The sequence below is a fragment of the Vulpes vulpes genome, chromosome 5, assembly GCF_048418805.1.
Source record: "Vulpes vulpes isolate BD-2025 chromosome 5, VulVul3, whole genome shotgun sequence".
Taxonomy (NCBI): Eukaryota; Metazoa; Chordata; class Mammalia; order Carnivora; family Canidae; genus Vulpes; species Vulpes vulpes.
In genome coordinates, this window is record NC_132784.1 from 7,690,055 (window position 1) to 7,714,510 (window position 24,456).

Sequence of the window (24,456 nt, forward strand, 5' to 3'; positions counted from 1 at the left end):
CCTGAGTTTGGAGACTAGGTAAAGATTAAATACAAACCTTGGAGAGATATGTGGGGAGAAAAATAATTTTACAAAAGAAACAAGATCCAGTTCAAAGGTCCAGGGGTGGGCTGAATGTGCCTCATTGCAAGAAGTGAAAGAAATCCTCAAAAGGCTTAAGTATGGAAGGTAAGAAGCCACCCACATTTTTAAGTACTGGTGTCCCTTTCACATAAGGCACAGCTAATCCCACATCCCTTTAAAAAGAAAGATATCTGCTATTCTGTTTTCTCTTACAGAGAAATTTGAGAACCATTTTCTAAATGGCAGAGAAATATTTTGATTAGAATTTCTTTTAATGAAACATTAAACTGTGCAGGATTTTTTTTTTTTTTTTTTTTTTAGTATTCAATGGAGTGATTATTTTTAATTGAATGAGTTAAAAGGGTTTTGTCTTAGATTAAAAGCACACTTCTTTTGCCTGCCTGTGCATATACGCAAGTATGTGGGGGATTTTTTTTTTTTTTTTAGTGTGACTTAGTTTTCCAAGACTTATCATGAAGACTACTGAGCAGTTAGTTTCCAAAAAGGAATCTTTGCCTTTAACTTGTTTTTCTGTGTTCCGGCAATACATGGTTTGTAGATTCAGTGTGACAGCCAACCAAAGTGATATCAAGAAGTAAGCTTATGCAAGATTCAGAGACTTCTTTATAAGGCATGTGGAACCATTGGATGGGAGAGAGCGGTGCTATTGTCCAATTCATTTAGATGAAGCTCTCCTAAAGGAACATCAAGTACAGCTTAAGATCAATTGGACTTTAAGCACAACGTTTCCATGGATAATGGTCTAGCCTGCCTATCTTGAGTGACAGGTATGAACACAAAAACTTTTAGAATACTAAGCATTTTTAATTAATGAAATACCGAAATAAAAATTAAGGAGTTCTTAAATTCACATATCCTAATCTCTTGGTACCAGATATTTGGTTAATCCAAGACTTATGTCATAGCAGTACCCTAACAAAATAAATTGGCTCTTAGGGGAAAAATAATCCACAATTGAGTCTTTCATATAATTTTTATTTTCTATTTTTCCTCTTTTTAAGAAAGAAGGTGGATCTTTTCAGTTTTTTTTTTCACAGAGCTACTAAGAAGTGGTTAGCACGCTTTAATGAATCTTACAGTTAAGCATAGTCCGAGAAAGTCAGAAAGTCATGTAATAGACAACATTTCTAGACTACCAGTCATCACCCCAGTGTGATTAATTTATTATAAAGTGATCTGTATGTCGTATTGTTTTTCCTATTGGTGTTAAACAACAACTCCCAAAGTGTGTCTTTTGAGATTTGCCCCCAGGAGGTAGCAATTGCTTGGCATGTAGACAGTAGGGACAGCAGGGCAGTTTTCCCCTCTTCTAAGGGAACAGATCTCAGGCACAAAGATGCAGTACTGGCAACTGAAATTTGGTAGAGCACAATGAAGGGTTGGGGGCCTATGGGGGTGGGGGGCACTCACTGTGTCGGCTACAGCCAAGACGAATCTTCCTACCATAAAGAAAAAATCGCTATTAAACTGTTTTACACTTTCTTTCAACCTATCTTTACTACAAATACTATCCATGGAATTTACATTCTTCATATTGTTAAAATTGTTTCCATAATTTTCATGGCCATATAGTGTCCTTTTGAATTACTTTACTAGAACTCATTTAGCTGTGTCTGCCCACTAGTGCGTCATAGCAAAATGGTGTGCTGGGAACACCAGGTGAGCTGCCCAAGTGTGGTCAGTTTTTACTGTTAGTGTGTATTTTCCTGTTAACTAAGGATCATACCCTTCAGCAGTGTCTGTTAGACAGAGCAAGGAGCTGAATGCAAGAAACTGATTAACCAACATCAATCCGATACTAAAGAAAGATCATATATTTATTAAAGCACTTGGGGAATTTTGCCTGAAGACTACAAGAGAAATGCACAGCAAGAAATAAACTCCTCTCCTCAAAAAGGAATTGAGATAAAGAGTGATCAAACAAAAAGCATAGGAAATACTAAATTAACCAATACCTTCAAGATGGCAGTGTTCTAAACTACAAAGACACACTTATGAGCGGAATATGAGTAACTGAAATATCTTGCTGCCATGCGTTTTCTTCTTTTTCATTGGCTTCAGCTTTGGAGCTGATAGTATAACTTCCAGTTTATGGTATATAATTCTCATCAATTCATGGAAAAGCTCATTCTCTCTTATGTGCTTTTCACTCTTCTCATTCTGGGTCCTGTCCTACTCTCCCACACAGGTACCTAATCTGCTGTGTTTGTCACATGTCCTTGGATATGTATAAAACCGTATGAAAATACAGTGGTACCTTTGTATGTGTTTTTAGGTTGTGCTATGGGAATTGTGTGTGTGTGTGTGTGTAATGCTGTAGCTTTATGTCTTCTTCATGCTGTTGTATATACCCCTAATTTATTGCTCTCTAATGTTGTTACAGTCAATGTATCCATCATATTTTATTTATTTAGAGATGAACACATGAGATGTTTACAACCAATAGCTACCACAAACAATGCTGAGAAGAATTAGCTTCATACATTTTTTTTATGAACTTTTTGGAATGGGGTCTCAGGGTAATAGCATATGCACATATACAATGTTGCTACTGCCAGTTACTCTCTAGATCAGCTATACCAGCTCTATCCACACTGCCCACATCCACACCACGCGCGCCCATCCAAACTAATGTTTGGTGTGATTCCAACCTCAATCCTTTTCTAAAAGGTATGTTCTAATAATAGTAAAATGATATCTATGTTTGTTGTTGCTGACTACCTATATACTCTAGATGTTTTTGCTTGTTCTTTAGGTTTCCTTGTGTTTTTGTAGATCTATAGTAGGTCTTCCATATCCAAGATATTAATCCTTAATTGATTTCAGTTGTTGCAAATACCTCTGCCATGTGCTTACTAATATTGTCTATATTTTCCTTCTTTACTGAATTTCTGATGTTTATGTAATGAAATCCATTCATTCGTTTTCTCCTTAGAATTTTTGGTTTGAAGGTCAGGAATGTTATCTCCTTCCTCCACCTTTACTCCACGCCCCGGTGATATTCTCCTTCTTTTTCTTTATTTAGTTTTATAGTTTTAAAGATTTGTAAGCACTCTAGATTTCACATTTATATATCGAATGAGAGAAATCCAATCCACTTGGCTCCATTTAGTGGGCTTATATTTTTGACATTTTCGTGACTGGGTTGGCATGCCAGGCCTACCATATATCACATCTGCCATACACACATGGTTATATTTCGGAGCTTTTTATCCTCATCTCTCAATTTCAAATCAGTAGTATATTGGCCACATAAAACTCCAGTGGCTCTTTAGACTGCATATAGATGTGAATATGTATATATATGAATATATAAATAAAGATTACTCTGACTTCAGAAAATGAGCTTAGAAAGCTTCATTCTGTGTTCCTACTTCCTCAAAAACATTTATTTATCGAGAGAGAGAGAGAGAGAGAGAATCCCAAACAGACTCTGGGCTGAGCACAGAGCATAGCATGGGGCTCGATCTCATACCCTGAGATCATGACCTGAGCTGAAACCAATAGTCAATGCTCAACCAACTGAGCCACCCAGGCACCTCTCCTGGAAAAACTCTTTAAGTTAATAAATAACTACTCCTTGGAAGTTTGTAGAACTTATTGGTTAACTCCTTGCTGACCGCTCTAATTCGTTTAACACTTCATGAATGCTTCATGTTATTTCGCTGACAGTTTTTGACATTTCAGGTTTTGTAAGAATTTGCTATTTCATCTAAATTTTCAATGTATTAGCAAAGAACAGCTCATAATATTCTTAATACTTTTCAAAACCCCTTTAGTGTCTTATTTAAATATCTTAAATAGAATTTTGAAGTAGCTCTATTATTATGATTTCCAAATTGTATTGCATTGGGATCAAAGAGCTTAGTCTACATGGTTTTATATCTTTGAAATTTATGAAGCTCCATTTCTAGCCTCCATATGGTAATTTTTGCATTATTTGTGAATTCAAACTATTTATTTTTGGTGGAATCCCTCCATCTACACATGCATTATGCATATCTGTAATAAATTAATTGGGTTAGATTTTGTAATAAATTTATTTTAATCTGATTGTGTGACCTGTTATTTTCTGAAATGTGTATGTTCAATCATCCAACTACAATTATGAGGTTATGTATTTGTTCTCTACCTTTGCAAGTTGTTTCATACATTTCAATTCTACAAACTTAGGTTCCTGTATAGTTAAGTCTGTTATGTCTTGATCTGTTGTTCCTTATTATGTTCTCTTATGCTGTTTTTAAATTTTGTTTCTATTTTTACTTACTCTTGGTTTCAGCTCCATGATGTCATGGGATCCCAATCATGGGTTCCAGTCCCACATGGGGCTCTTCACTCAGTGAGGAGTCTGCTTCTCATTTCTCTCTCTCCCTGCCCCTTCCCTTGCTTGTACACTCTCTTTCTCTCCCTAAAGGAAATAAATAAATCTCTAAGATAAATAAATAAATAAATAAATAAATAAATAAATAATAAATAAATAAATAATACTCAATACCCTGCCAATAGTTTTGCTCTTGAGGTATCTGATAAAATTTGATTCTTACAGAAGTTATTTGGAATCCTGCTTCATCATTTAATCTATCTAAATTTCACTATAATTTCAAGAATGTTCTGGGGTTTCTTTTCCTTATTTACTCTGTGGCCCCTACAAACTCCATCAATATAAAATCATCATCCTCCATTAATTATGATTTTTTCAGCATAATTTACTCAAGTACCTACTTTTTCCTACATTTCTCTTATATTGTCTAATGGGCCTATTATTTTAAAATTTCTTTTATTCTGTTTATTAGTTTGTATTTTATATTTCTTCTCAATGCTTTCTGGGAAAGGGATCTGCAAATCATTACTTTGTAAAGTCAATTCGTCACCATAAATCAATTCTCCTCTTTCAACTATTAAAATTTTCTTGATTAGTATTTTAATTTGATTCTTTTAAAAGGAACTATTGGAATTTTTTCTCATTATCAATATTACCCCTTCTATTTATGGGTGTCATTTTAATTCTCATTTTTAGTAGGTCATCAGATAGAAGTTAGTTAGCTTATTTACCTTCTTTTGGGGTCTGTGTCTCTTTATTTTCCCCTGTGATCCCATAATGTCTTGAGGCTTTCAACCATATTAAAAATTGCTGTATTCCCAAGGAGAAGAAGCAAAATCCTAGGCTTTAACATATACCATACTTGGACTTTGGGACAGGCCTGGGCAAAGGGGTATCTCTGTATTGGTAAAAGGACACATCCTAAAGTGTAAATCTAATACCTTTGCCACATCCCCCCATCCACAGCCCTGCTCCTCAGGGGACATGCCTATGCCTCTTCTTTGATTTGTGCTGTTTGTGTAATCACCTAGCCCTTGGACGTATGTGTTATATGAGTGGGCAAGGATTTCTCAAGTGTCAGCTCTGCTACCCAAATTGATTGAGATTTACTTTCTACCAGCCATTATCACAGGCTGCTCTGTTGATAACCCTCACCACCTCAGAAAAGCATGAGGATAGTGCTGCTATTCCTGACCAACCATGTTGGGTCACAGATTGGGCAACAGCCTATTCTGGGAAATGCTAGGGGAGAAAAAGTCACAATAAGCAGGGTTTGCCAACATACTCTGAGCATCCACCAGGATCATTTTTACTCAAAGCTGCTCCTTCTCTCTCAATGAGACTCCATCACCTTCTGCATTCATAATATTTTCTCATAGGTTTTGCATGAATTTCTCTCACCTCTGTTTTCCTTTTTGTCTTTTGCATCAAGCATACCAACTTTTAGATCAGTATGCCATATCCTCTGGAAGCAGAACTCAGGAAAAAATTTTCATCTCCGTTTCACATATGAGACAACTGAAGTTTGGAACTTAAGTAATTTGTCCTCCATTACTGAGCCAGTAAGCAGCAGGGGGAACTATGGCAAGAACTATTAGATTCTACTGCAAATCTTATGTTTTTCCCTGGAATTTATATCATATAAGTTGCAAGATACAGGAATCGTTTCTCAGAATATCATTACATTTAAAAAATCACCTTGTTTTTATGAACTCTGGAGCTAGAAAATCATTTCAAAATTTCCCAGCAAAATCAAACACCTAGAAGATACTTTCAGTCCCAAGGGTTCATTTCTACTTGATGGAGATGAGGAAAGGCTGTTGGGGAAGTGTAAAGATATTTCTGAGTCCCACTTATAAAGACAACTCATGTAGAAACCACATACATAAACCCCATAAGTAGACACTGAGGTATCCTAACTTAGAACTTCTCTAGTGACATGCACAGAGCAAATGGAAATCAGTCATTGCCCTCTGCCATCAGAACACTGGCTTTCCTTTCACGTAGCGTTTTTCAATGCGATGCCCTAAACAGCAGCTCTTGAAACAATACAGAACACTTAATTTTTAATCACCACATAGTTTGTTATGGGAGTGGACACACTAGTGCCAAGTACTAAAATATCAGCTAGTCAAATGGAAAATACCACCTGGATTGTCATCTCCTTGAATATTTTTTGGCAATATTAAAAAAACTTCCTGGGATGTTTGTTAATTTTTATGGGGTTGTGTCTTCTTATTCTTCTGCATTTTAATTTGGGGAGAAAAAATAGTTATTTGAAGGCAAGGGGAATTACTTTGACTAAGTCTTGTAATTCAAGTGGAAGTGAGCCTTCTCTTTTTAAGGCACTATGATAGGTCTTTAGTGTCAAAATAAAGACTTTTTCCTGAGGGTCTCTAGAGCGGTTGGATAGTCAACAAAGCCTCAAGCCAACAGCCCTATCATTTCTCCATCCTGGATAACTCATTCTGTATAACCAACACTCTACAGCTTTTGCCAAATCATGTCACCAACCTGATAGAATACAGTTAAAAATGGAGCTTATAGTTGAATATAGGATTCAAAGCAGAGATGACAAATCTATTTACTTTTTTATTTGGGTGAAAATACGGCCATAAAAAGAAGGGGAGGAAAATGCTAAATGGAGCATCCTATGTGTTAATATTTTGCTAATTATCTTACATTTGTAACTCAGACAAGTTGGTACAAATCTATGATGTTATTAACAGAAATTCGCTTCCCCCTCAAAACGTCCTGATCTTTTTCTGACACTGCTGAAGGGAATGGTATCACAGGCTCAGGAAGAAAGTCCTCAGGTATCCCACTCCAGCCTGTGGGCACCGCCACCATCAGCCTCTAGTTGATGAATCTAGCAATGCTCTGGGGACAGAATCCTCTCAGTGAGGACTACACTGTCACTGCTACTCTGGAAATTGGAGATGGGACATTCTTTTTTTCTGTATCATGTTTTACCCTAAGCATAAGTGTGGTTTTTACCTACTTCCAGACAGATAACTGACATCAGATAATAACTCTTTATGAAAATTGCCAGAACTCTAGTGAATCATCTTCTACTCAGAGACTAACTTATTCTATTTTCAAGAGGCAGACACCCATGATGTCTTATTGGGAACCCCTCTACCTCATTCCAGGCTGCTTCCACAGGTCACAGGAAACATCTCCCAAGACCTCTATATTTCAGAGCCTCAATGTAATAAGAGGATGAGAGCTTAAAATAAAATAAGAAGGATTCACCATTTATTCAACATTATATAAGATACTAGGCATGATTCCATAGAGAAGTAATTCTAATCTTTTTAACACTTGAGGATGGATATTATTATCTCCCTTTTAACAAATGGGAAATTTCAAGGAAGTCAATGGCTTGCCAAAGATCACATAAGACTCAAGTATAGTCAACTCCATAGTCAATACCTTCAAATACATCATCTTGCTTTCCTAAAGATTATAGAGATCACAGGAATACTGCTGAAGAAAGAAACTTGCAAATATATATTTTGTATAGTCATTTAATAAAAACAGAACATCCGGGATCCCTGGGTGGCGCAGCGGATTGGCGCCTGCCTTTGGCCCAGGGCGCGATCCTGGAGACCCGGGATCGAATCCCACGTCGGGCTCCCGGTGCATGGAGCCTGCTTCTCCCTCTGCCTGTGTCTCTGCCTCTCTCTCTATCTCTCTGTGACTATCATAAATAAATAAAAATTAAAAAAAAAAATAAAAAAAAAAATAAAAAATAAAAACAGAACATCCTTCATGAGTTTATCTTCCTTTTATGACATGTTGGCCTGGATTCCCATTACCTAGTGAAAAAAAAGTCTAAAAATACTTTGAAAAGTTTACAACCCTATTAAAAGGCAAGGTGTTATTATTAATAATTTTAAAGTTTAATGGTCCCTTGCATAAAGAATATTTTTATTATTTATTTTATTGAATATTATTAAAGAGTTATTTATACCATGATCTCAAATCTGCGTTGTTAGTGGAAGAAAATAATATGGATTTTCTGATTACTTTGCACATATTATGAAGAGAGCTATGAACTATGCACACTCCAAAGTTGATTGCCTAGAGATCCTTTATGCAAAATATTCAAGGACTATGTACATGATTTATACAGAGTTAAGCCTGTAGAAACCTCTTGCTATTGATAAAATGGAGCAGTAACCTGGCTTTGTTTCAAGAATACTACATATTCATCTATATTGTGAATATATAGTGAATTAATGCTTATAAATGCATATATAAAACATTAAAAATTATTATTAATGAATTATGCCAGTGACTTAAGTGGGGGCACCATTAAAATAATCCCAGCTACCATTTATTAATGGTATTTTATGTGCCAGGAAATATATTAGATGTTTTATCTACATCATCCCACTGTATTTCCTTGGATGGTTGGATGTGGAGGCTGAAAGAAGTTAAGTAATATACTCAGAGACATACGTCTAATAGTTGTGTAGTACAGAGAATTTGAATCCAGGCTCATTCACATCTGAAATTCCTTCCATTTAGTTAACAGCCTCAGAGTTCCATATATGCTGTGGACTGAACCAAGATAAAAAATGCTCACTTCACCCAAAGCTTTGACATTTATGATTTTTTGACCCTCATAGCATTCTGTTTTTCCCTCAGGATAACTATGCAAAGTGAAACTTCCTCTCCTAGACTACAGGTACTATTTCCTTTCATGTACATCTCTTTCTTATGAACCTCAACAATATCCTGCTGAGTCTAAGCCTATACCTAGGGTGATTCAAGGTCAGTCAAAGGTACAGGATAATTTGGGCATGTTAAACTGAAATCACTTTCTTAGGGTTTCTCAAAGATTTTCTGGTCTAATGGAAACTTACTAGAAGAATAGCCTGCCCAAATGCACTGCCCCTGAAACAGAGTGAAATTGTAAGTCATATGTCAGACTAAGGCTGTCAGAGCCAGAAGGGATCTTAAGAAATTGTTTTGTAATTTGTTTCTAGAAGTGAGGACTTTGAGTACATTTGAGGCAAATAGATGGCTCCTAGTAATTCAGCACAAAGGCAGAGCTGGGAAGAGATCCTTCAGACTTTCAGATTTACAATCTTAATTCTAATGAATATTCATATTTTTCATATTAAAAAAAACAGGAGAAGTGCCTGGATGGCTCAGACAGTTAAGTGTCCGACGTGATTTTGGCTTAGATCATAATCTCAGGGTCATGAGATGGAGCTTCACATGGAGCTCTGTGCTTAGAAAGGACTCTGCTTTGGATTCCCTCCCCCCACCTATGTGCACATAGGTGCACATGTGCTCTATCTCAAACAAATAAATAAATCTTTCTTAAAAAAAAAAAAGGTGTAAGGAAAATATAAAAATATGTTTATATTTGTCATCCAAAATGCCCCTCATCCTCTATCCCAAGCCATACTTCCCACCCAGACATAGCTGCTATCATGAATGTAGGTGTGTGTATTCAGTACATTTTATGTTTTTCATATGTATGCATATGTCAATGAACTACATGAACTGAGTTGTGATTCTCATTTACATTAATGGCATCATGCAGTGCATTGTTACATTCTGTAACTTATTAACTCAAAACTGTATTTTAGTAACTTGTATTTATACATAGTGACACGTTTTTATCTGTTTTAACTGCTCTATACTACCAAATGGTATAAAAATATATCAGTTTATTTAGCCATTGCCTCACTGTTGGAAATTTATTATCTCCTCCCTGCCTTTATTGTGGTCTCAATCCATGCTGCTTAGGTACCTATGTATCTCAAAGCATATATGATTTTGTTTTGCTTCTTTCCATAATTTATAAGAAAAAATCAAGATTTGGAGTACAGTCTTCTATTTCTTGCTTATATTTTTAAGAGTGAGCCATGCTGACTCACAAAGTTATGTTTTATTCATTTTTACTCCTATATAGTATTCTGTTACATTAATACACACAAATTATTTATCCATTATTATTGATGGACATTCAAACGTTTCCCACTTTTTCCTATTATGAGCCATGGTGCTGCCAAAATTATTATACATATATTGTGGTACATATTGTGGTTCTTCCTAGAGAAACATTATAAGTTTCTCTAGGAAGGGAGCTGATGTGATACATGAAACATTTACGTTCGACTTTTGAAGACTGAGAAGTAAAAACACTGTAAGAGTTTCTCTATGCCACATGCTCAGCAACATGCTCATTTTTCTCATGTTAAGTAAAAATAAAATGAGTCATAAAAATATTAAAATTCCCATTTGTCAGGATTCTTAACTTCTGCCTTTTTAATAGGCAGAAAAATGCTTCTCATGGTGGTCTTAATTTGCATTACCCAGCTCACTAAAGATACTGTGTAGCTTTATCTGTATTTATTTATTATTCATGCTTCTGGGAAATGTCCATGCATTTGGTTCAGATTTCTTCTTATGGAAGTTATGATATATTTTTCATACAAATTTGTTCCTAACTTTTTCTTATTATGTCTAAATTCATGAAATACTGATTATTCACCTAAATGAAGTGGGAGCATAGCAGATTTTAAATAACATTATAATATCTTTGCTCTTTTCCCATGAAATCTTTCCTTATTATTTTTGCCTCACATTTTATTTCAAATTTTTTTTATTTTCCTAAATAACTATGTTTATTTTGAATTCTTTTTAACTCTTTTAGTAAATTTTACCACATGCTTTGCTCATCATATTTTTTCCTCTTACATTCCACTTGTATTTGGATTCACTTAAAATCCCAATGAAGTGTTTGCATGTTCATTTTCAGGAAGTTGAGATTCGTCAATATTTGAAGATATCTTTATTTTGCTTGAGCTACTGACTGGGCATCTATTGGTAGGGATAGTTTACATCTACTCTCAGATGATATATTAATATTTCCATGTAATGTGTCCCAGATGATATTTTAATATTTCCATGCAATGTATAGCAGCCACAGACTTGAGACTCATGCTGCTGTACAAGGGGAGCTCTCTCAACTACCGTATATTGGGGAGATCCACCGTGTCCTAAAGGAGGAGTTGGCAAGTCAAAAAATGGCAGTGGTGAGGTTAATCTGAGGCCCAGGCCGGGGCAGTTTAACAATTGGCTACGAAATATCTGACAACTGGTATTGCCACACCAGCACAGACCCAAAGAATGCTTCCCATGAACCCTTTGTTGATCTAGTTCTTTCCCATTGGTGAAAACTTTGTTTTTAACCTTAATGGTTTTTGTTAATCTTTAACATGAATCAGTTTTTCCATGATGTGTCTAAATGAGGGGCAATTTTGTTTATATTGTTTAGTACTCAGAGTGTATTTTCCATCTGTAGGTACTTGTCTTTCAATTCTAGAAAATACTCAATCACAATCATTTTGAAAATACTATTACACTCTTTCCTTCTGGAACTTACATACAGGTGTGTGTTGGTTCTTCTAAATAGATATTCCGTGCACCTTTCTTCCCTTTCATGATTGTCATGATTTATCAATATATATTGCATTCAAGAAATATTCACTGTCATTGTCCATCTTCCAAATTTACTTCTTCTGTCCAGCCAAGAGTTTATCCCATCAATTGACATTTTTCCAATTTCAAGAACTTTTGGAATTGTTAGAATTTCCAATTAGATCTTATTTCTCTCTATTTTGACTTATTATTTATGTTTGTAGATATTATTTCTTTTCTACTATTTAAAGATTTCATAAATATCTATTTTAAAGTCATTTTAAAATTGCCCCCATCACTTTTAATTATCTTCTTCATTATGTACATAGTGGCTCTGCTTCTTCATGTTGAAATTCTAATTGGTACAGGAGAGCAGGTGCCTAAGTTTAAAAAAAAAAAAAAGAATAAATATCCACAAATAAACTTTCATCTGAGAACAGATAAAAGATAAACACGGTTTGATTCTAAGTATGGAATATACAGGTTCTATTCCATGTGATTCATCTATAAATACACAGTTCAGGCAGTATTCCTTCTACCCCTACTTCCAGGTGACAAGTGAGAGTATCATGATGTGATCTCTTACCTGCAACATGGCATTAGCCTACTAACTTTTATATCCTCTCCCTTCCTCTTTTCTCCACACAACCAGAATGGTTTTTAAAAACCTAAAAACAGAAAAAGGAAGCAAGATGACAGAAGAGAAGGGGTCTTTGTTTCATCTGGTCCCCAAAGTTAGCTAGATAACTATCAGGCCATCCTGAGCATCTATGAATTCAACCTGAGAAGTAAAGAAAGAATAGTGGAAACTCTACACATAGAAAAGAGACCACTTTTTGTAAGAGGCTTGAAAGCCTCCAGGGAAGAAAGACCACACTTGGCAAACTGCTTACACTGAGCCCAGCCACCTGGCAAGGGCTGGTACAACTCCACCCAGACAAAAGACATCTGAGAATCAGTGCAGCAGGCCCCTTCCCTAGAAGACAGCTGGAAGAACAGCTGAACAACAAGTATACTGACCAAGCAGGAAAACTCCAGGACTGAGAGAAATAGTATATAAAACTCGAGGTGGCTCTCTTATGGTTCATTTATGTTTCAGGTTAAAATTTTCCAATATTCTTTCTTTTTTCCCACCTCAGCTAGTTTGATATTTTATCAACTCTTTAAGTATTCAAGTTTTCTTTCTCTTTTAACTTTCATATTTTACAATCATATATTATAGATATATTCTTCATTTTTGGCTTCCTTTCACCATATTCTATTTTACTTTTGTATATATATGTTTTGCTTTTAAAAAATAATGACAACTTTGGGATTTAGTAACATACAGACCAAAATACACTCAGAACCAAATGGGTCACTGTCTTGATCCACTCTGTGAGATTATATTCTCTCACCTCCGCCATTGCCCTCCCCCCTTTTTAATTTGTTTTTCTTTTCGTTGTCTTTTTTCTTTTATTTTCTGGTCCCTGACCTCTTCAGATTTGTCTAGTGTGCATTTTGCTCGTGTTGTGGTTGATATTTTTGACTCCGCTCATTCATACAACCATTCTCCACTAGACAAAATGACTAGACGGAAGAATTCACCACAAAAGAGAGAACCAGAAGTAATACTTTCTGCCACAGATCTAATGGATATGGATTTATGTAAGATATTGGATATAGAATTCAGGATTATAATTATAAAGTTTCTAGTTGGATTTGAAAAAAACACAAAAGACTAGAGAATCTCTTACTGCAAAAATGAAATCTAATCAGGCTGAAATGAAAAATATTCTGAGAATGCAGTCTAAACTAGTTGCTCTAACAGCTAGGTTAAATGGGGCAGAAGGCAGAGTAAGTGACATAGAAGATAAGTAGAAGACAAGTTCATGGAAAGGGAGGAAGCTGAGGAAAAGAGAGAAAAACAACTAAGAGCCCATGAGAGAAGAGGCTCCCAGAATTAAGTTATAGTTTGAAAAAAAAAAATTTGTTATTATTGGGATTCTGGAAGGCATGGAGAGAGAGAGAGAGAGAGAGAGAGAGAGACCAGAAGGTATAGTTGAACAAATCAGACCTGAGAACTTCCCTAATCTGGGGAAGGAAAGAGGCATTCATATCCAAGAGATAGAGAGGACCTCTCTTAAAAATCAATACAAACTGATCAACACCCCAGCATGTAATGGTAAAGCTTGCAAATTTCAGAGATAAAGAGAAAAATCCTAAAAGCAGCTTGGACAGAAGACTGCTAACATATCGCAGGAGAACTATTAGATTAACAGCAGACCTATCCACAGAGACATGAGAGGCCAGAAAGAGCTGGCATGATATATTCAGGGTACTAAATGAGAAAAACGCACAGCCAAGAATACTTCACCCAGCAAGGCTGTCATTCAGAATGGAAGGAGAGATAAAGATCTTCCAGGACAGACAGAAACTGAAACAATATGTGACCAACAAACCAACCATCCAAGAAATATTAAGGGAGATCCTGTAAGTGAAGAGTGAGCCCAAAGACACAGAGACAATCTGCAGAAACAGTGACTGTACAGGAAATACGGTGGCACTAAATTCATATTGTTCAATTGTTATTCTAAATGTGAATGGGCTAAATGCTCCAGTCAAAAGACACGGGGTATCAGACTGTATAAAAAAGCAAGACCCATCTATATGCTGTCTACAAGAGACTCATTTTAGACCTAAAGACACCTTCCCACTGAAAATGAGGGGATGAAGAACCATTTACCATGCAAATGGTTCTCAAAAGAAAGCTGGGGTAGCAATTCTCATATCAGATAAATTAGATTTTACACCAAAGGCTTTACTAAGACATGAAGAGGAACATTATATCATACTTAAAGGGTTTATCCAACAAGAAGACCTAACAATTATGAATATTTATGCCCCTAATGTGGGAGCAGCCAATTATATCAAGTAATTAATAACCAAAGTAAAGAAACATAGATAATAATACAAGAGGAGACTTCAACATCCACTCTCAGCAAAACAAACAAACAAACAAACAGATCTTCTAACCAAAAGGTCAACAAAGAAACAAGAGCTTTGAATGACACACTGAACCAGATGGACTTCACAGATAAATACAGAACATTCCATCCTAATGCAACAGGATACACATTCTTCTCAACTGCACATGGAACTTTCTCCAGAGTAGATCACATTCTGGGTCACAATTCAAGTCTCCTATGGGCTTTTTTTTTAAGATTTTTTTAAAAAATTTATTTATGCATGAGAGCTATAGAGAGAGAAAGAGGCAGAGACACAGGTAGAGATAGAAGCAGGCTCCATGCAGGGAGCCTGACATGGGACTCGATCCTGGGTCTCCAGGATCAAACCCTGGGCTGAAGGTGGCGCTAAACCACTGAGCCACTGGGGTTGCCCCCACAAATCAGGTCTCAACCAATACCATAAGATTATGATTATTCCCTGCATATTTTCAGACCCCAATGATTTGAAACTAGAACTCAAGCATAAGAAGAAATTTGGAAAGAACTCAAACACTTGGAGATTAAAGAGCATCCTACTAAAAAAATAAATAGGTTAACCAGGAAATTAGAGAAGAATTAAAAACATTTATGCAAACTAACAAAAATGAAAGCACAATGTCCAAAATCTTTGGGTTACAGCAAAGGCAGTCCCAAGAAGAAAGTACATTTCAATACAAGCCTTCCACAAAAAATTAGAAAAATTTCAAATACACAAGCTAACCTTACACCTACAGGAGCTGGAGAAAGAACAGCAAATAAAGCCTAAATAAAGCAGGAGAAGAGAAATAATAAAGACTGGAGCAGAACTCAATGAAATAGAGACCAGAAGAATAGTGGAACAGATCAATGAAACTAGGACCTGGTTCTTTGAAAGAATTATTCAATAGATACACCCCTAGCTGACTTATTAAAAAGAAAAGAGAAAAGACTCAAATTAATAAAATTATGAATGAAAAAGGAGAGATCACAACCAACGCTAAGGAAATACAAGTGATTTTGAGAACATATTATGAGCAATTATATGCCAAAAAATTAGGCAATCTGGAAGAAATGGATCCATTCCTGGTAAACCTATAAATTACCAAAACTGAAACAGGAAGAAATAGAAAACCTGAACAGACCAGCAAAGAACCAGCAAAGAAATTGAAGCAGTCATCAAATCCTCCCAAGAAACAAGAGTCCACAGCCAGAGCACTTTCCAGGGAAATTCTACCAAGCATTTAAAGAAGAAATAATACCTTATTCTACTGAAGCTATTTCAAAAGATAGGAATAGGAAGAAAACTGCCAAATTCATTCTATGAAGCCAGCTTTACCTTGACCCCAAAACCAAACAAAGACCCCATCAAAAGGGAGAATTACAGGGGATCCTTGGGTGGCTCAGAGGTTTAATGCTGCCTTGGGCCCAGGGCGTGATGCTAGAGTCCTGGGATCGAGTCCCACATTGGGCTCCTGCATGGAGCCTGCTTCTCCCTCTGCCTCTCTCTCTCTCTCTCTCTCTCTCTCTCTCTCTGTCATGAATAAATGAATAAAATCTATTAAAAAAGTAAAATAAATGTGAGGCAGGAATCCATCAAAATCTTAGAGGAGAACACAGGCAGCAACCTTTTTGACCTCGATCACAGCAGCTTCTTGCAAGACAAGTCTCTAAAGGCAGGGGAAACAAAAGCAATAATGAACTACTGGGACTTTATCTAGATCAAAAGCTTCTGCACAGCAAAAGAAACAGTCAACAAAACTAAAGGCAACCTATGGAATGGGAGAAGATATTTGCAAATGACATCAGATAAAGGGCTAGTATCCAAGATCTATAAAGAACTTATCCAAGTCAACACCCTTAAAAAAACAATCCAGTCAAGAAATGAGCAAAAGACCTGAACAGACATTTCTCCAAGAAGACCTACACATGCCCAACAAGCACATGAAAAATGTTTCACATCACTCTCCATCAGGGATATCTATCTATCTATTATCTACCTATCTATCTATCTATCTATCTATCTATCTATCTATCTATCTATCTATCTATCTATATATAGAGAGAGAGAGAGAGAGAGATGGAGCATCCAGGAGACTCAGAAAGGAGAAGAGGGAGTCTCATCTTTGTTCTGAGTCTGGGGTTTTTAAATAAGTATAGTGGTCTGGTGCCTGTGTCTTCTTGGGCATCCAGGAAACCATTAAACCAAAAAAACAAAAATGAGGCCCCAGGTGTTATTCCTTGATGCTAGAGGGCCTTGGCTTGGAGTTGTCTAGTGCAGGTGGTCTGGAATATGCATATGATAGCTTTCTCTGGGCATTCTCATCTGGTCCTTCATAGATGCTATTATTCTAGAGAATCATTAAACTCCTTGACCCTTACAAGGAGGACAAAAATGATTTGCATTACAGGGCATGCATAGAGTGCAGTGGGAGTGTAGGTCTTAGCAAGAACAGAAGCCCAAAAAGAAGAAAGGGGAAAAAAAAGTTTTTTCTCTCTTAGGGTCCATCTCACTATGAAGAGAAAGCAAGACACATTAAAGAATAATGTTGTAAAGAGTGGGAAGAGGGACACCTGGGTGGCATAGTGGTTGAACACCTGCTTTCAGCCCAGGGCATGATCCTGAAGTCCTAGGATTGAGTCCCTCCTTGCATGGAACCTGCTCCTCCCTCTGCCTATTTCTCTGCCTCTCTCTCTCTCTCTTTCTCTCTCTCTCTCTCTCTCTGTGTCTCTCATGAAAAAAAAAAAAGAGTTGGGGGCGTGTATAGGGTGAGCTATTCAGAGGAGGGACCTAGGAGGAGGTCATATCAGAGCAGAAACCAGAAGGAAGCAACGGAGTGGACCAGAAATTGATCCCAAGTTCAAGTCCAAGGCTATAACAATCTTGGTCTTCTTAAAGACCAATGCAGATAGCCTGAGAAAGTAACACTAAACCAGAAGTCTACTTCTCTCCCTCTTCTTCTCCCTCTACCCCTCCCCCTGCTTGCTCTCTCTTCCTCATTCTCTCTCTCTCTCAAATAAATAAATAAATCTTGGAACACCTGGGTGGCACAGTCAGTTAAGCATCTGACTTTGGCTCAGGTCATGATCCTGGGGTCCTGGGATTTAGCCCTACGTGAGGCTCCCTGATCAGTGGGGAGTCTGCTTGTCCATCTCCCTTCGCCCTTCCCCCTACCTCATGCTCTCTCTCACTTGTGCTCTCTCTCTCTGTCTCTCTCTCTCTCTCTCGTGTAAATAAAATCTTAAAAAAAGAAATACCCTGAAATTAGAATATTTGTGAATTCATGAGCAGTGGCCAATGGGCTGGTCAATTGGTGAAGGGCCTGCGTAGAGAACAATCAGAAGATTAAGGACAAGAGGAGGTGGAGACATGGGAGTGGGCACAAAGTATGAAGACCTTTGTATTGCCCATTAATGCCCAGCAGAGAGCATCCACCATGGAAAAGGCACTAAATCATACGCTGACAAAATGTCTCATCCACTTGACATGGGCCAGCCTCTGGCACTGGGCATTCAGTACTGTCATGCTGGCAACAAAAGTAAAATAGCTGTTTTGACAGAGATAGAGGTTATGCATGGATCTATCTGCATGGACTCCTAACCGGAGCTAATCTGGCTTCCTTCTACCTTTTTCTCAAGTATAATTTCTTCTTCTAGTGATTGACGTGGGAAAATCCACTTTCTTCTGATTTTATATCCTCTCCTAGAGCAAAGTGACCCAGTCTTGTGAACCATTACAAAACAGATGAATATATAAGTTCACACTGGTTTTCTCTAAATAAGGCATCTCACAAATGGATAAAGAAAATGTCATTGGGATTCAGGAAACGAGAATCCTTTTTGCTAGAGGAAGCATAACTGAGGGAGCTAGCGATTTAATTGAATATTCAAGAACTTGCAACTTGCAGGCATATTGTTTAAATTGACATTTGGATTTCATTGTTCGAAATCTATGCCCTGGCTCTGAGTTAGAGCATAACCAATGAATATGAGTTAAAGCACTTCTGAGACCATGACTATAACTGTTTTCAAAACATTCAGATCTTGACAAAGTGTCTTCAGAACTTTTTCACTTTGGGCAAAAGAAGTAATCAATTTCTTGACATAAATAAGTGACCAGCAAATACTCAGTGACATCTTCTGACTTTCCCCAAATTAATGACTTATCACCTAGTTTCCAGTCTGACTTTTCCTGCTTTGAGCTAATTTCCTCAACTATTTAAAGTCATGCTTCCAGGTATCAAAGGAGTTCAGTATTCTTTTTCCTTGTGTGTTCAAGTGATGAATGTCTGAATGGCCATGGAAGATTTTAATACCTTGACATTCTGGGATCCCTGGGTGGCGCAGCGGTTTGGCGCCTGCCTTTGGCCCAGGGCGCGATCCTGGAGACTCGGGATCGAATCCCACGTCAGGCTCCCGGTGCATGGAGCCTGCTTCTCCCTCTGCCTGTGTCTCTGCCTCTCTCTCTCTCTCTCACTGTGTGCCTATCATAAAAAAAAAAAAAAAAAAAAAAAAATTAATACCTTGACATTCTAAGAGTAGAGAAGGTGATTATTTTTGAGACTGACTACTCATATTAAGAGTTCATCTGAACGCAATCATTTTCAGTAAACCAATCAGTATCCTTTCTCAATGTCTTCCTATGTTAATATGTTTTCCAGGTCTCTGGAAATTTTCACTTCACGGCATGTTGTCAAAAGAGAAATATTCTCCCTTGGATGTGCATCCATACTGATGGCACCTCAGGAAAATTCAATTATTAAATAAGCTTTCCTGTCACAGCCAAAGCCATGACATGAAGTAAGTACTGGTTCTATAGCTTATTAGCCCAAACCGGGACTCCTGAGTAGAAGAGGAACTAGCTTCAGTACAGCCTTCCTGAAATTCATAGGCAGAAGAAGACCCATAATTGGTTTTCCTATTTCCACCTGCCAAGTGGACATCATTGGATGACTTACAAGTGCTTATCTGAAGCTATGAAAATTCAGTCATTATCACATCTGTCCTCCCCCTACCTTCTCATATCCAAATAGAGGTTTGATATAGCCATCAAACCTTGCCATATAATACCACTTTCATTTTTAAATTCCCCTCCACCCTCCTTTTCCATCCACATGGCCTCTGTCTTATTAGTCTGTGTTTTTCTTTAGCAACCTCATTTGTCTTTCTGTCCCTGGCCCCTGTTCCTTTGAGACCTTCCTCTGCCCAGCTAACAGGATTTCGTTTCCAAAACAGTAATTGTTGTGATATCCCCAGTCTGGAAATGCTTAGATGGCTTCCAATCACCCATAACAACGAGGAACAGTCAAAAGGACTCTTGGCAATGAGGCCTCAGGCTGATTTAAAGCCTCCATTCTGCTGGTTCCCACAAGACAGTCTCTGCTTGAGCAGGACAAGATGATGATAGTGACCCCAATGTCCCTGATCCTTCCTGCCTCCATTTCTTTACACAGAGTGGTGCACAGCTCTCTTCCACTCTCGCGATACACCTCATCTTTCAAAAACCCTCCAGCCTGTGAGATCTTCCCTGGTACCCAAAAAGAAATCTTTTCTTCTGTACTACAGTGGCCAATTGTACTGATTCTTAGAGGGCTCGGCACAGTTCATTGGGACGGAATGAAACTTTCCTGTGTGGCCTGATGGCAGCTAGGATAGTATGCAATACATAGCTCTTGCTCCATAAATCCTTTCTGAATGAATGAATAGGTGAATAAAAGAATGATTGTCACTAACCTTGCCTTCCTCTGTTCCCCTTCACCATCTCTAATGCAAAACAAGATAGGTGAAGTTTTCAGGGGTGTGTCTCTAGGGTCTTTATACCTTTGTTCCAGCATGACATGCTAACATCCCTTACTTAGGGTCCGGAGTTGACCTTTCATCTGGTCTCCAAATCACTTTGCCAATACTCATGGCCACTTAAATCAACCTGTTTATCTAATAAAAAATCCTTCTCTAACACTTTTATTTTATAAAATATTGAATAAGTGATCAAATATGAATTGTTCTACCAAGAATTTTAAGCATTTAAAATTCTTTAATATTTGCTTCAATTTTTTTAAACTAAAAATAATAATTTTTAGGAAATTCTAATTCAGTGTCATACCCTGTGTCATTCTCCCTTATTTCCTTCCTATTTCTCCATCCTGGTCAGAAGCAACCTCTATCATGAGTCCAACTCATTTTTACAGTTTTACATACACACCCTAATTTTTGAAAAGGATGAATTGCACTGGTTTAACAAATTAGCATACTGAATGTGTATGTTCCTTTTAAATTTATATAAATGTGATCGCTTGGACAGATTATGCTGCATTCAAAATATGCTCTGATATCTATCTTTATATAATCATTGGGACAAATATTTTCCATTATCTGAAACATAGAATATTATATTGTATTTAGTATTATATTTAAATATTTAATTTGTCTTTTTGAAGAATGTTTAGCCCACACATTTCTTTTCTGTTTACAAGTATTGCTGCAATAAATATTCATGCACCTGTACCAGAATTTATATTTATACATATGTTTTGTATGTATGTGTATTCTCTCTATATATGTGATCTTTATATATGTATTCTTTGCATATATATTCTTTCTTTGCTGGATCCTTTTTTATTTTAATAGATATTAAAATTTGTCCTTCAGATTTTATACTAGTTTACATTTCCATCAAAAATTCTAAATATCATATACATTCTAAATTGATTTTCCTAATCATACTTCCTGTCATTTTGTTGATGGTATCTTTCTGTGATTGTTTTCATTGTTATAAAATGCTAATTTTTATGAAGTCAGATAACATAATCTTTCTTTCTTTCTTTGACTTTTTTCTTGAAGAATATATTCCTTACCTGATGCCATAAGTATACTCTGTTTTATTCATTCCAATAATTTTGATGCTTCCTCTTCCATATTTTGCTTTTAAATCCAACTTTAATTGATTTTATTTTTGCCTGTAGCATGGTTGGTAAATATTTTTATTTAGAATTATATTAGTATATTTAGCACATGCCATATACATTTTGGGGAGATGTCCTTAAATCCTTAAATTTTCATTAAACACAGTTACACAAAAAAAGAAAACAACAAAAACAAAATAGAAAAAAACAAAAATACATTTACATAAATATTTAAACCGACATGCATTAGTTGACATATAATGTGTGTTCCAAAAGACACATATTAAGTTTACAGATTGATAAAATTTTATCACCAGTCTGATCAAAAAACGGAACAGTATAGTAAAACAGAACAGTATAATAAACAGAAGTCCTCCTCAAATCCTCTGAAACTGATTATCCCCACAGGTAAATATTTCTTAATTTGTAACACTAAATGTACCTATAAACACAGTTCATATAAATGAGCTAACTCAACTATTAAAAAGGAGATTCTTAGATTGTAAATAAATAAATAAATAAAATAAAATAAAATCAAAATTAACTAGCTATATATTGCTTAAATAGCATATAAAAAATAATAAAATTATTTGTGTAAGTTTATTAAAAAGAAAAAAGTAGGTGTATTCTAATCAAAATGAAGTTATAAAATGTTAATATAAGAAATAGAAATTAAGAAAAATTTATACCAAAATTTACCTATCCTACTACAGATAAACATTTGGGCTGTTTCCACTTTAGATTCACATAAACATTGCAACTATGAGTATAAATATATAGATATGCCTATTTACCTACCTGTATTTTTTCATGAATATGTACATGCCATTCTTTGGGGTATATGCTTGGCAATGGAACTGCTGGTCATACAGCATATAGTATGCGAGCATTTAGCTTTACTGCATACTATAAGATAGATTTCCAAGGGACTGTACCAATTTATACTCCCACCAGCAATATGAAAGAATTTTAGTATTAAAAAATCATCACTGTTTTGCTTTTGTTTTCAACCATAGTCATTCTAATACATAGGCAATAGCATCAGGTTGTAGTATAATTTTTATTTCTGTGATAACTAATTATGTATAGAACATTTTTGTGTTTGCTAACAATTTTTTAAAGATTATTTATTCATTTGAAAGAGAGAGAAAGCACAAGCAGGGGGAGGGACAGAGGGAGAAGCAGGCTTCCCATTGTGCAGGGAACCAGATGCTGGGCTCTATCAGAGACCGCCTCCCCCCTCCCTTCGTGACCTGAGCCAAAGGCAGACGCTTAACAGACTGAGCGACCCAGGGGCTCCAGTGAAATGCCACTTTTCTTGTTAAAAATAAAATAAATGCTTCCTACCACTCAGTACTAAAGGAATAATTTTGTTTTAAAGTTATGAGTTTTGTACTTTCCTCTTTTGAGGAGTAACTAGTTGTATGGCATCAATGCATGCAGATAGCTTATGAGAAGAATTCAAAGATGTCTTAGGTGAAAATGACAGGAACTGCTCCTTGTGGCAAATGCAAGCACATTGGGAAGAGAGAAGGTTGTGGTCCTAAGAGCCTTCCCAAAGCCAGGCTGCTTCATCTGACCTCCAGGCACTCACTCAGCTTTGAACTAAACTCTGAAATGCTTCCCTTCCTCCCTGCTGACCCCAGCGTCAAAACTTCGATTCCTGCAATTGTCATAGTTGCCACAGAGGTCATTTGTACCAATCCAAACATGAAACAATACAAAAATCATGGCCTATGGAGTTATAGCCCTGCAGGATAAATCTGGGTGTCACCACCCACCAGTAAACTCACATCCTGCCTCGTCTCAGTGTCCCTTCAAGAAAATGAAGATAGCACATATAACCACCTATTGCAATAATTATGAAGAATCAATGAGACAATGTGTGTGCAAATGGGCCAGAATGTGAGGTGTGGCCTCTAGATACAGCCTGCAGAAGCAGTATGTAGAGGGCACTCTTGAGTGGCTCAGTGGGTTAAGCCTCTGCCTTCAGATCAGGTCACGATCCAGGACTCCGGGGAGGGAGCCCCATATCAGGAGTCTGCTTCTCCCTCTGCCTCTGCCCCTCCCCCACTCGGCCCCTGTGTTCTCTCATGTGCTCTGCTCTCAAATAAATAAATAAAATCTTAAAAAAAAAAAAAGAAAACAAAACAAAACATTACGTAGAGAACTAAGCACCAAATCTAAAGCATAGGCAAAATCCAAGACATGCCCCTAATGTTGTTATTTATAACTATAGAACAGTATATCATTGTTCACTGTTAAAATATTCTCACTAAGTTGCATGTCACCGTTGCAGAGACCATGCTAATCTCCCTATCATCCCAATTTTAGTATCCGTGCTACCAAAGGGAGCACACAACAATATTCTCAATAAGCATAAACACCTAACAGGTTTTCCAAAAATTCTATTAAAAAAAAAAAAATTATTTACTTATTCATGAGTGACACAGAGAGAGAGAGACGCAGAGAGACAGGCAGAAGAAGCAGGCTCCGTGCAGGAAGCCTGTTGTGGGACTTGATCCCTGAGCCAAAGACAGACGTGCAACCACTGAGCAACCCAGACGTCTCAATTTCTTTCCATTTTAGAGGAATTAGCTTTGAGAGAGGGGGTTGGTATACATACTGCAGGGTGCAGGGAGCTGGCGGAAACAGACTGTGGAGAGGGTTGGCATAGGAAAGCCTTAGAGTGGCCCTCAGGTCAGCTAGAAAGGGAATCATGTATTTTCGTTTCCATTAG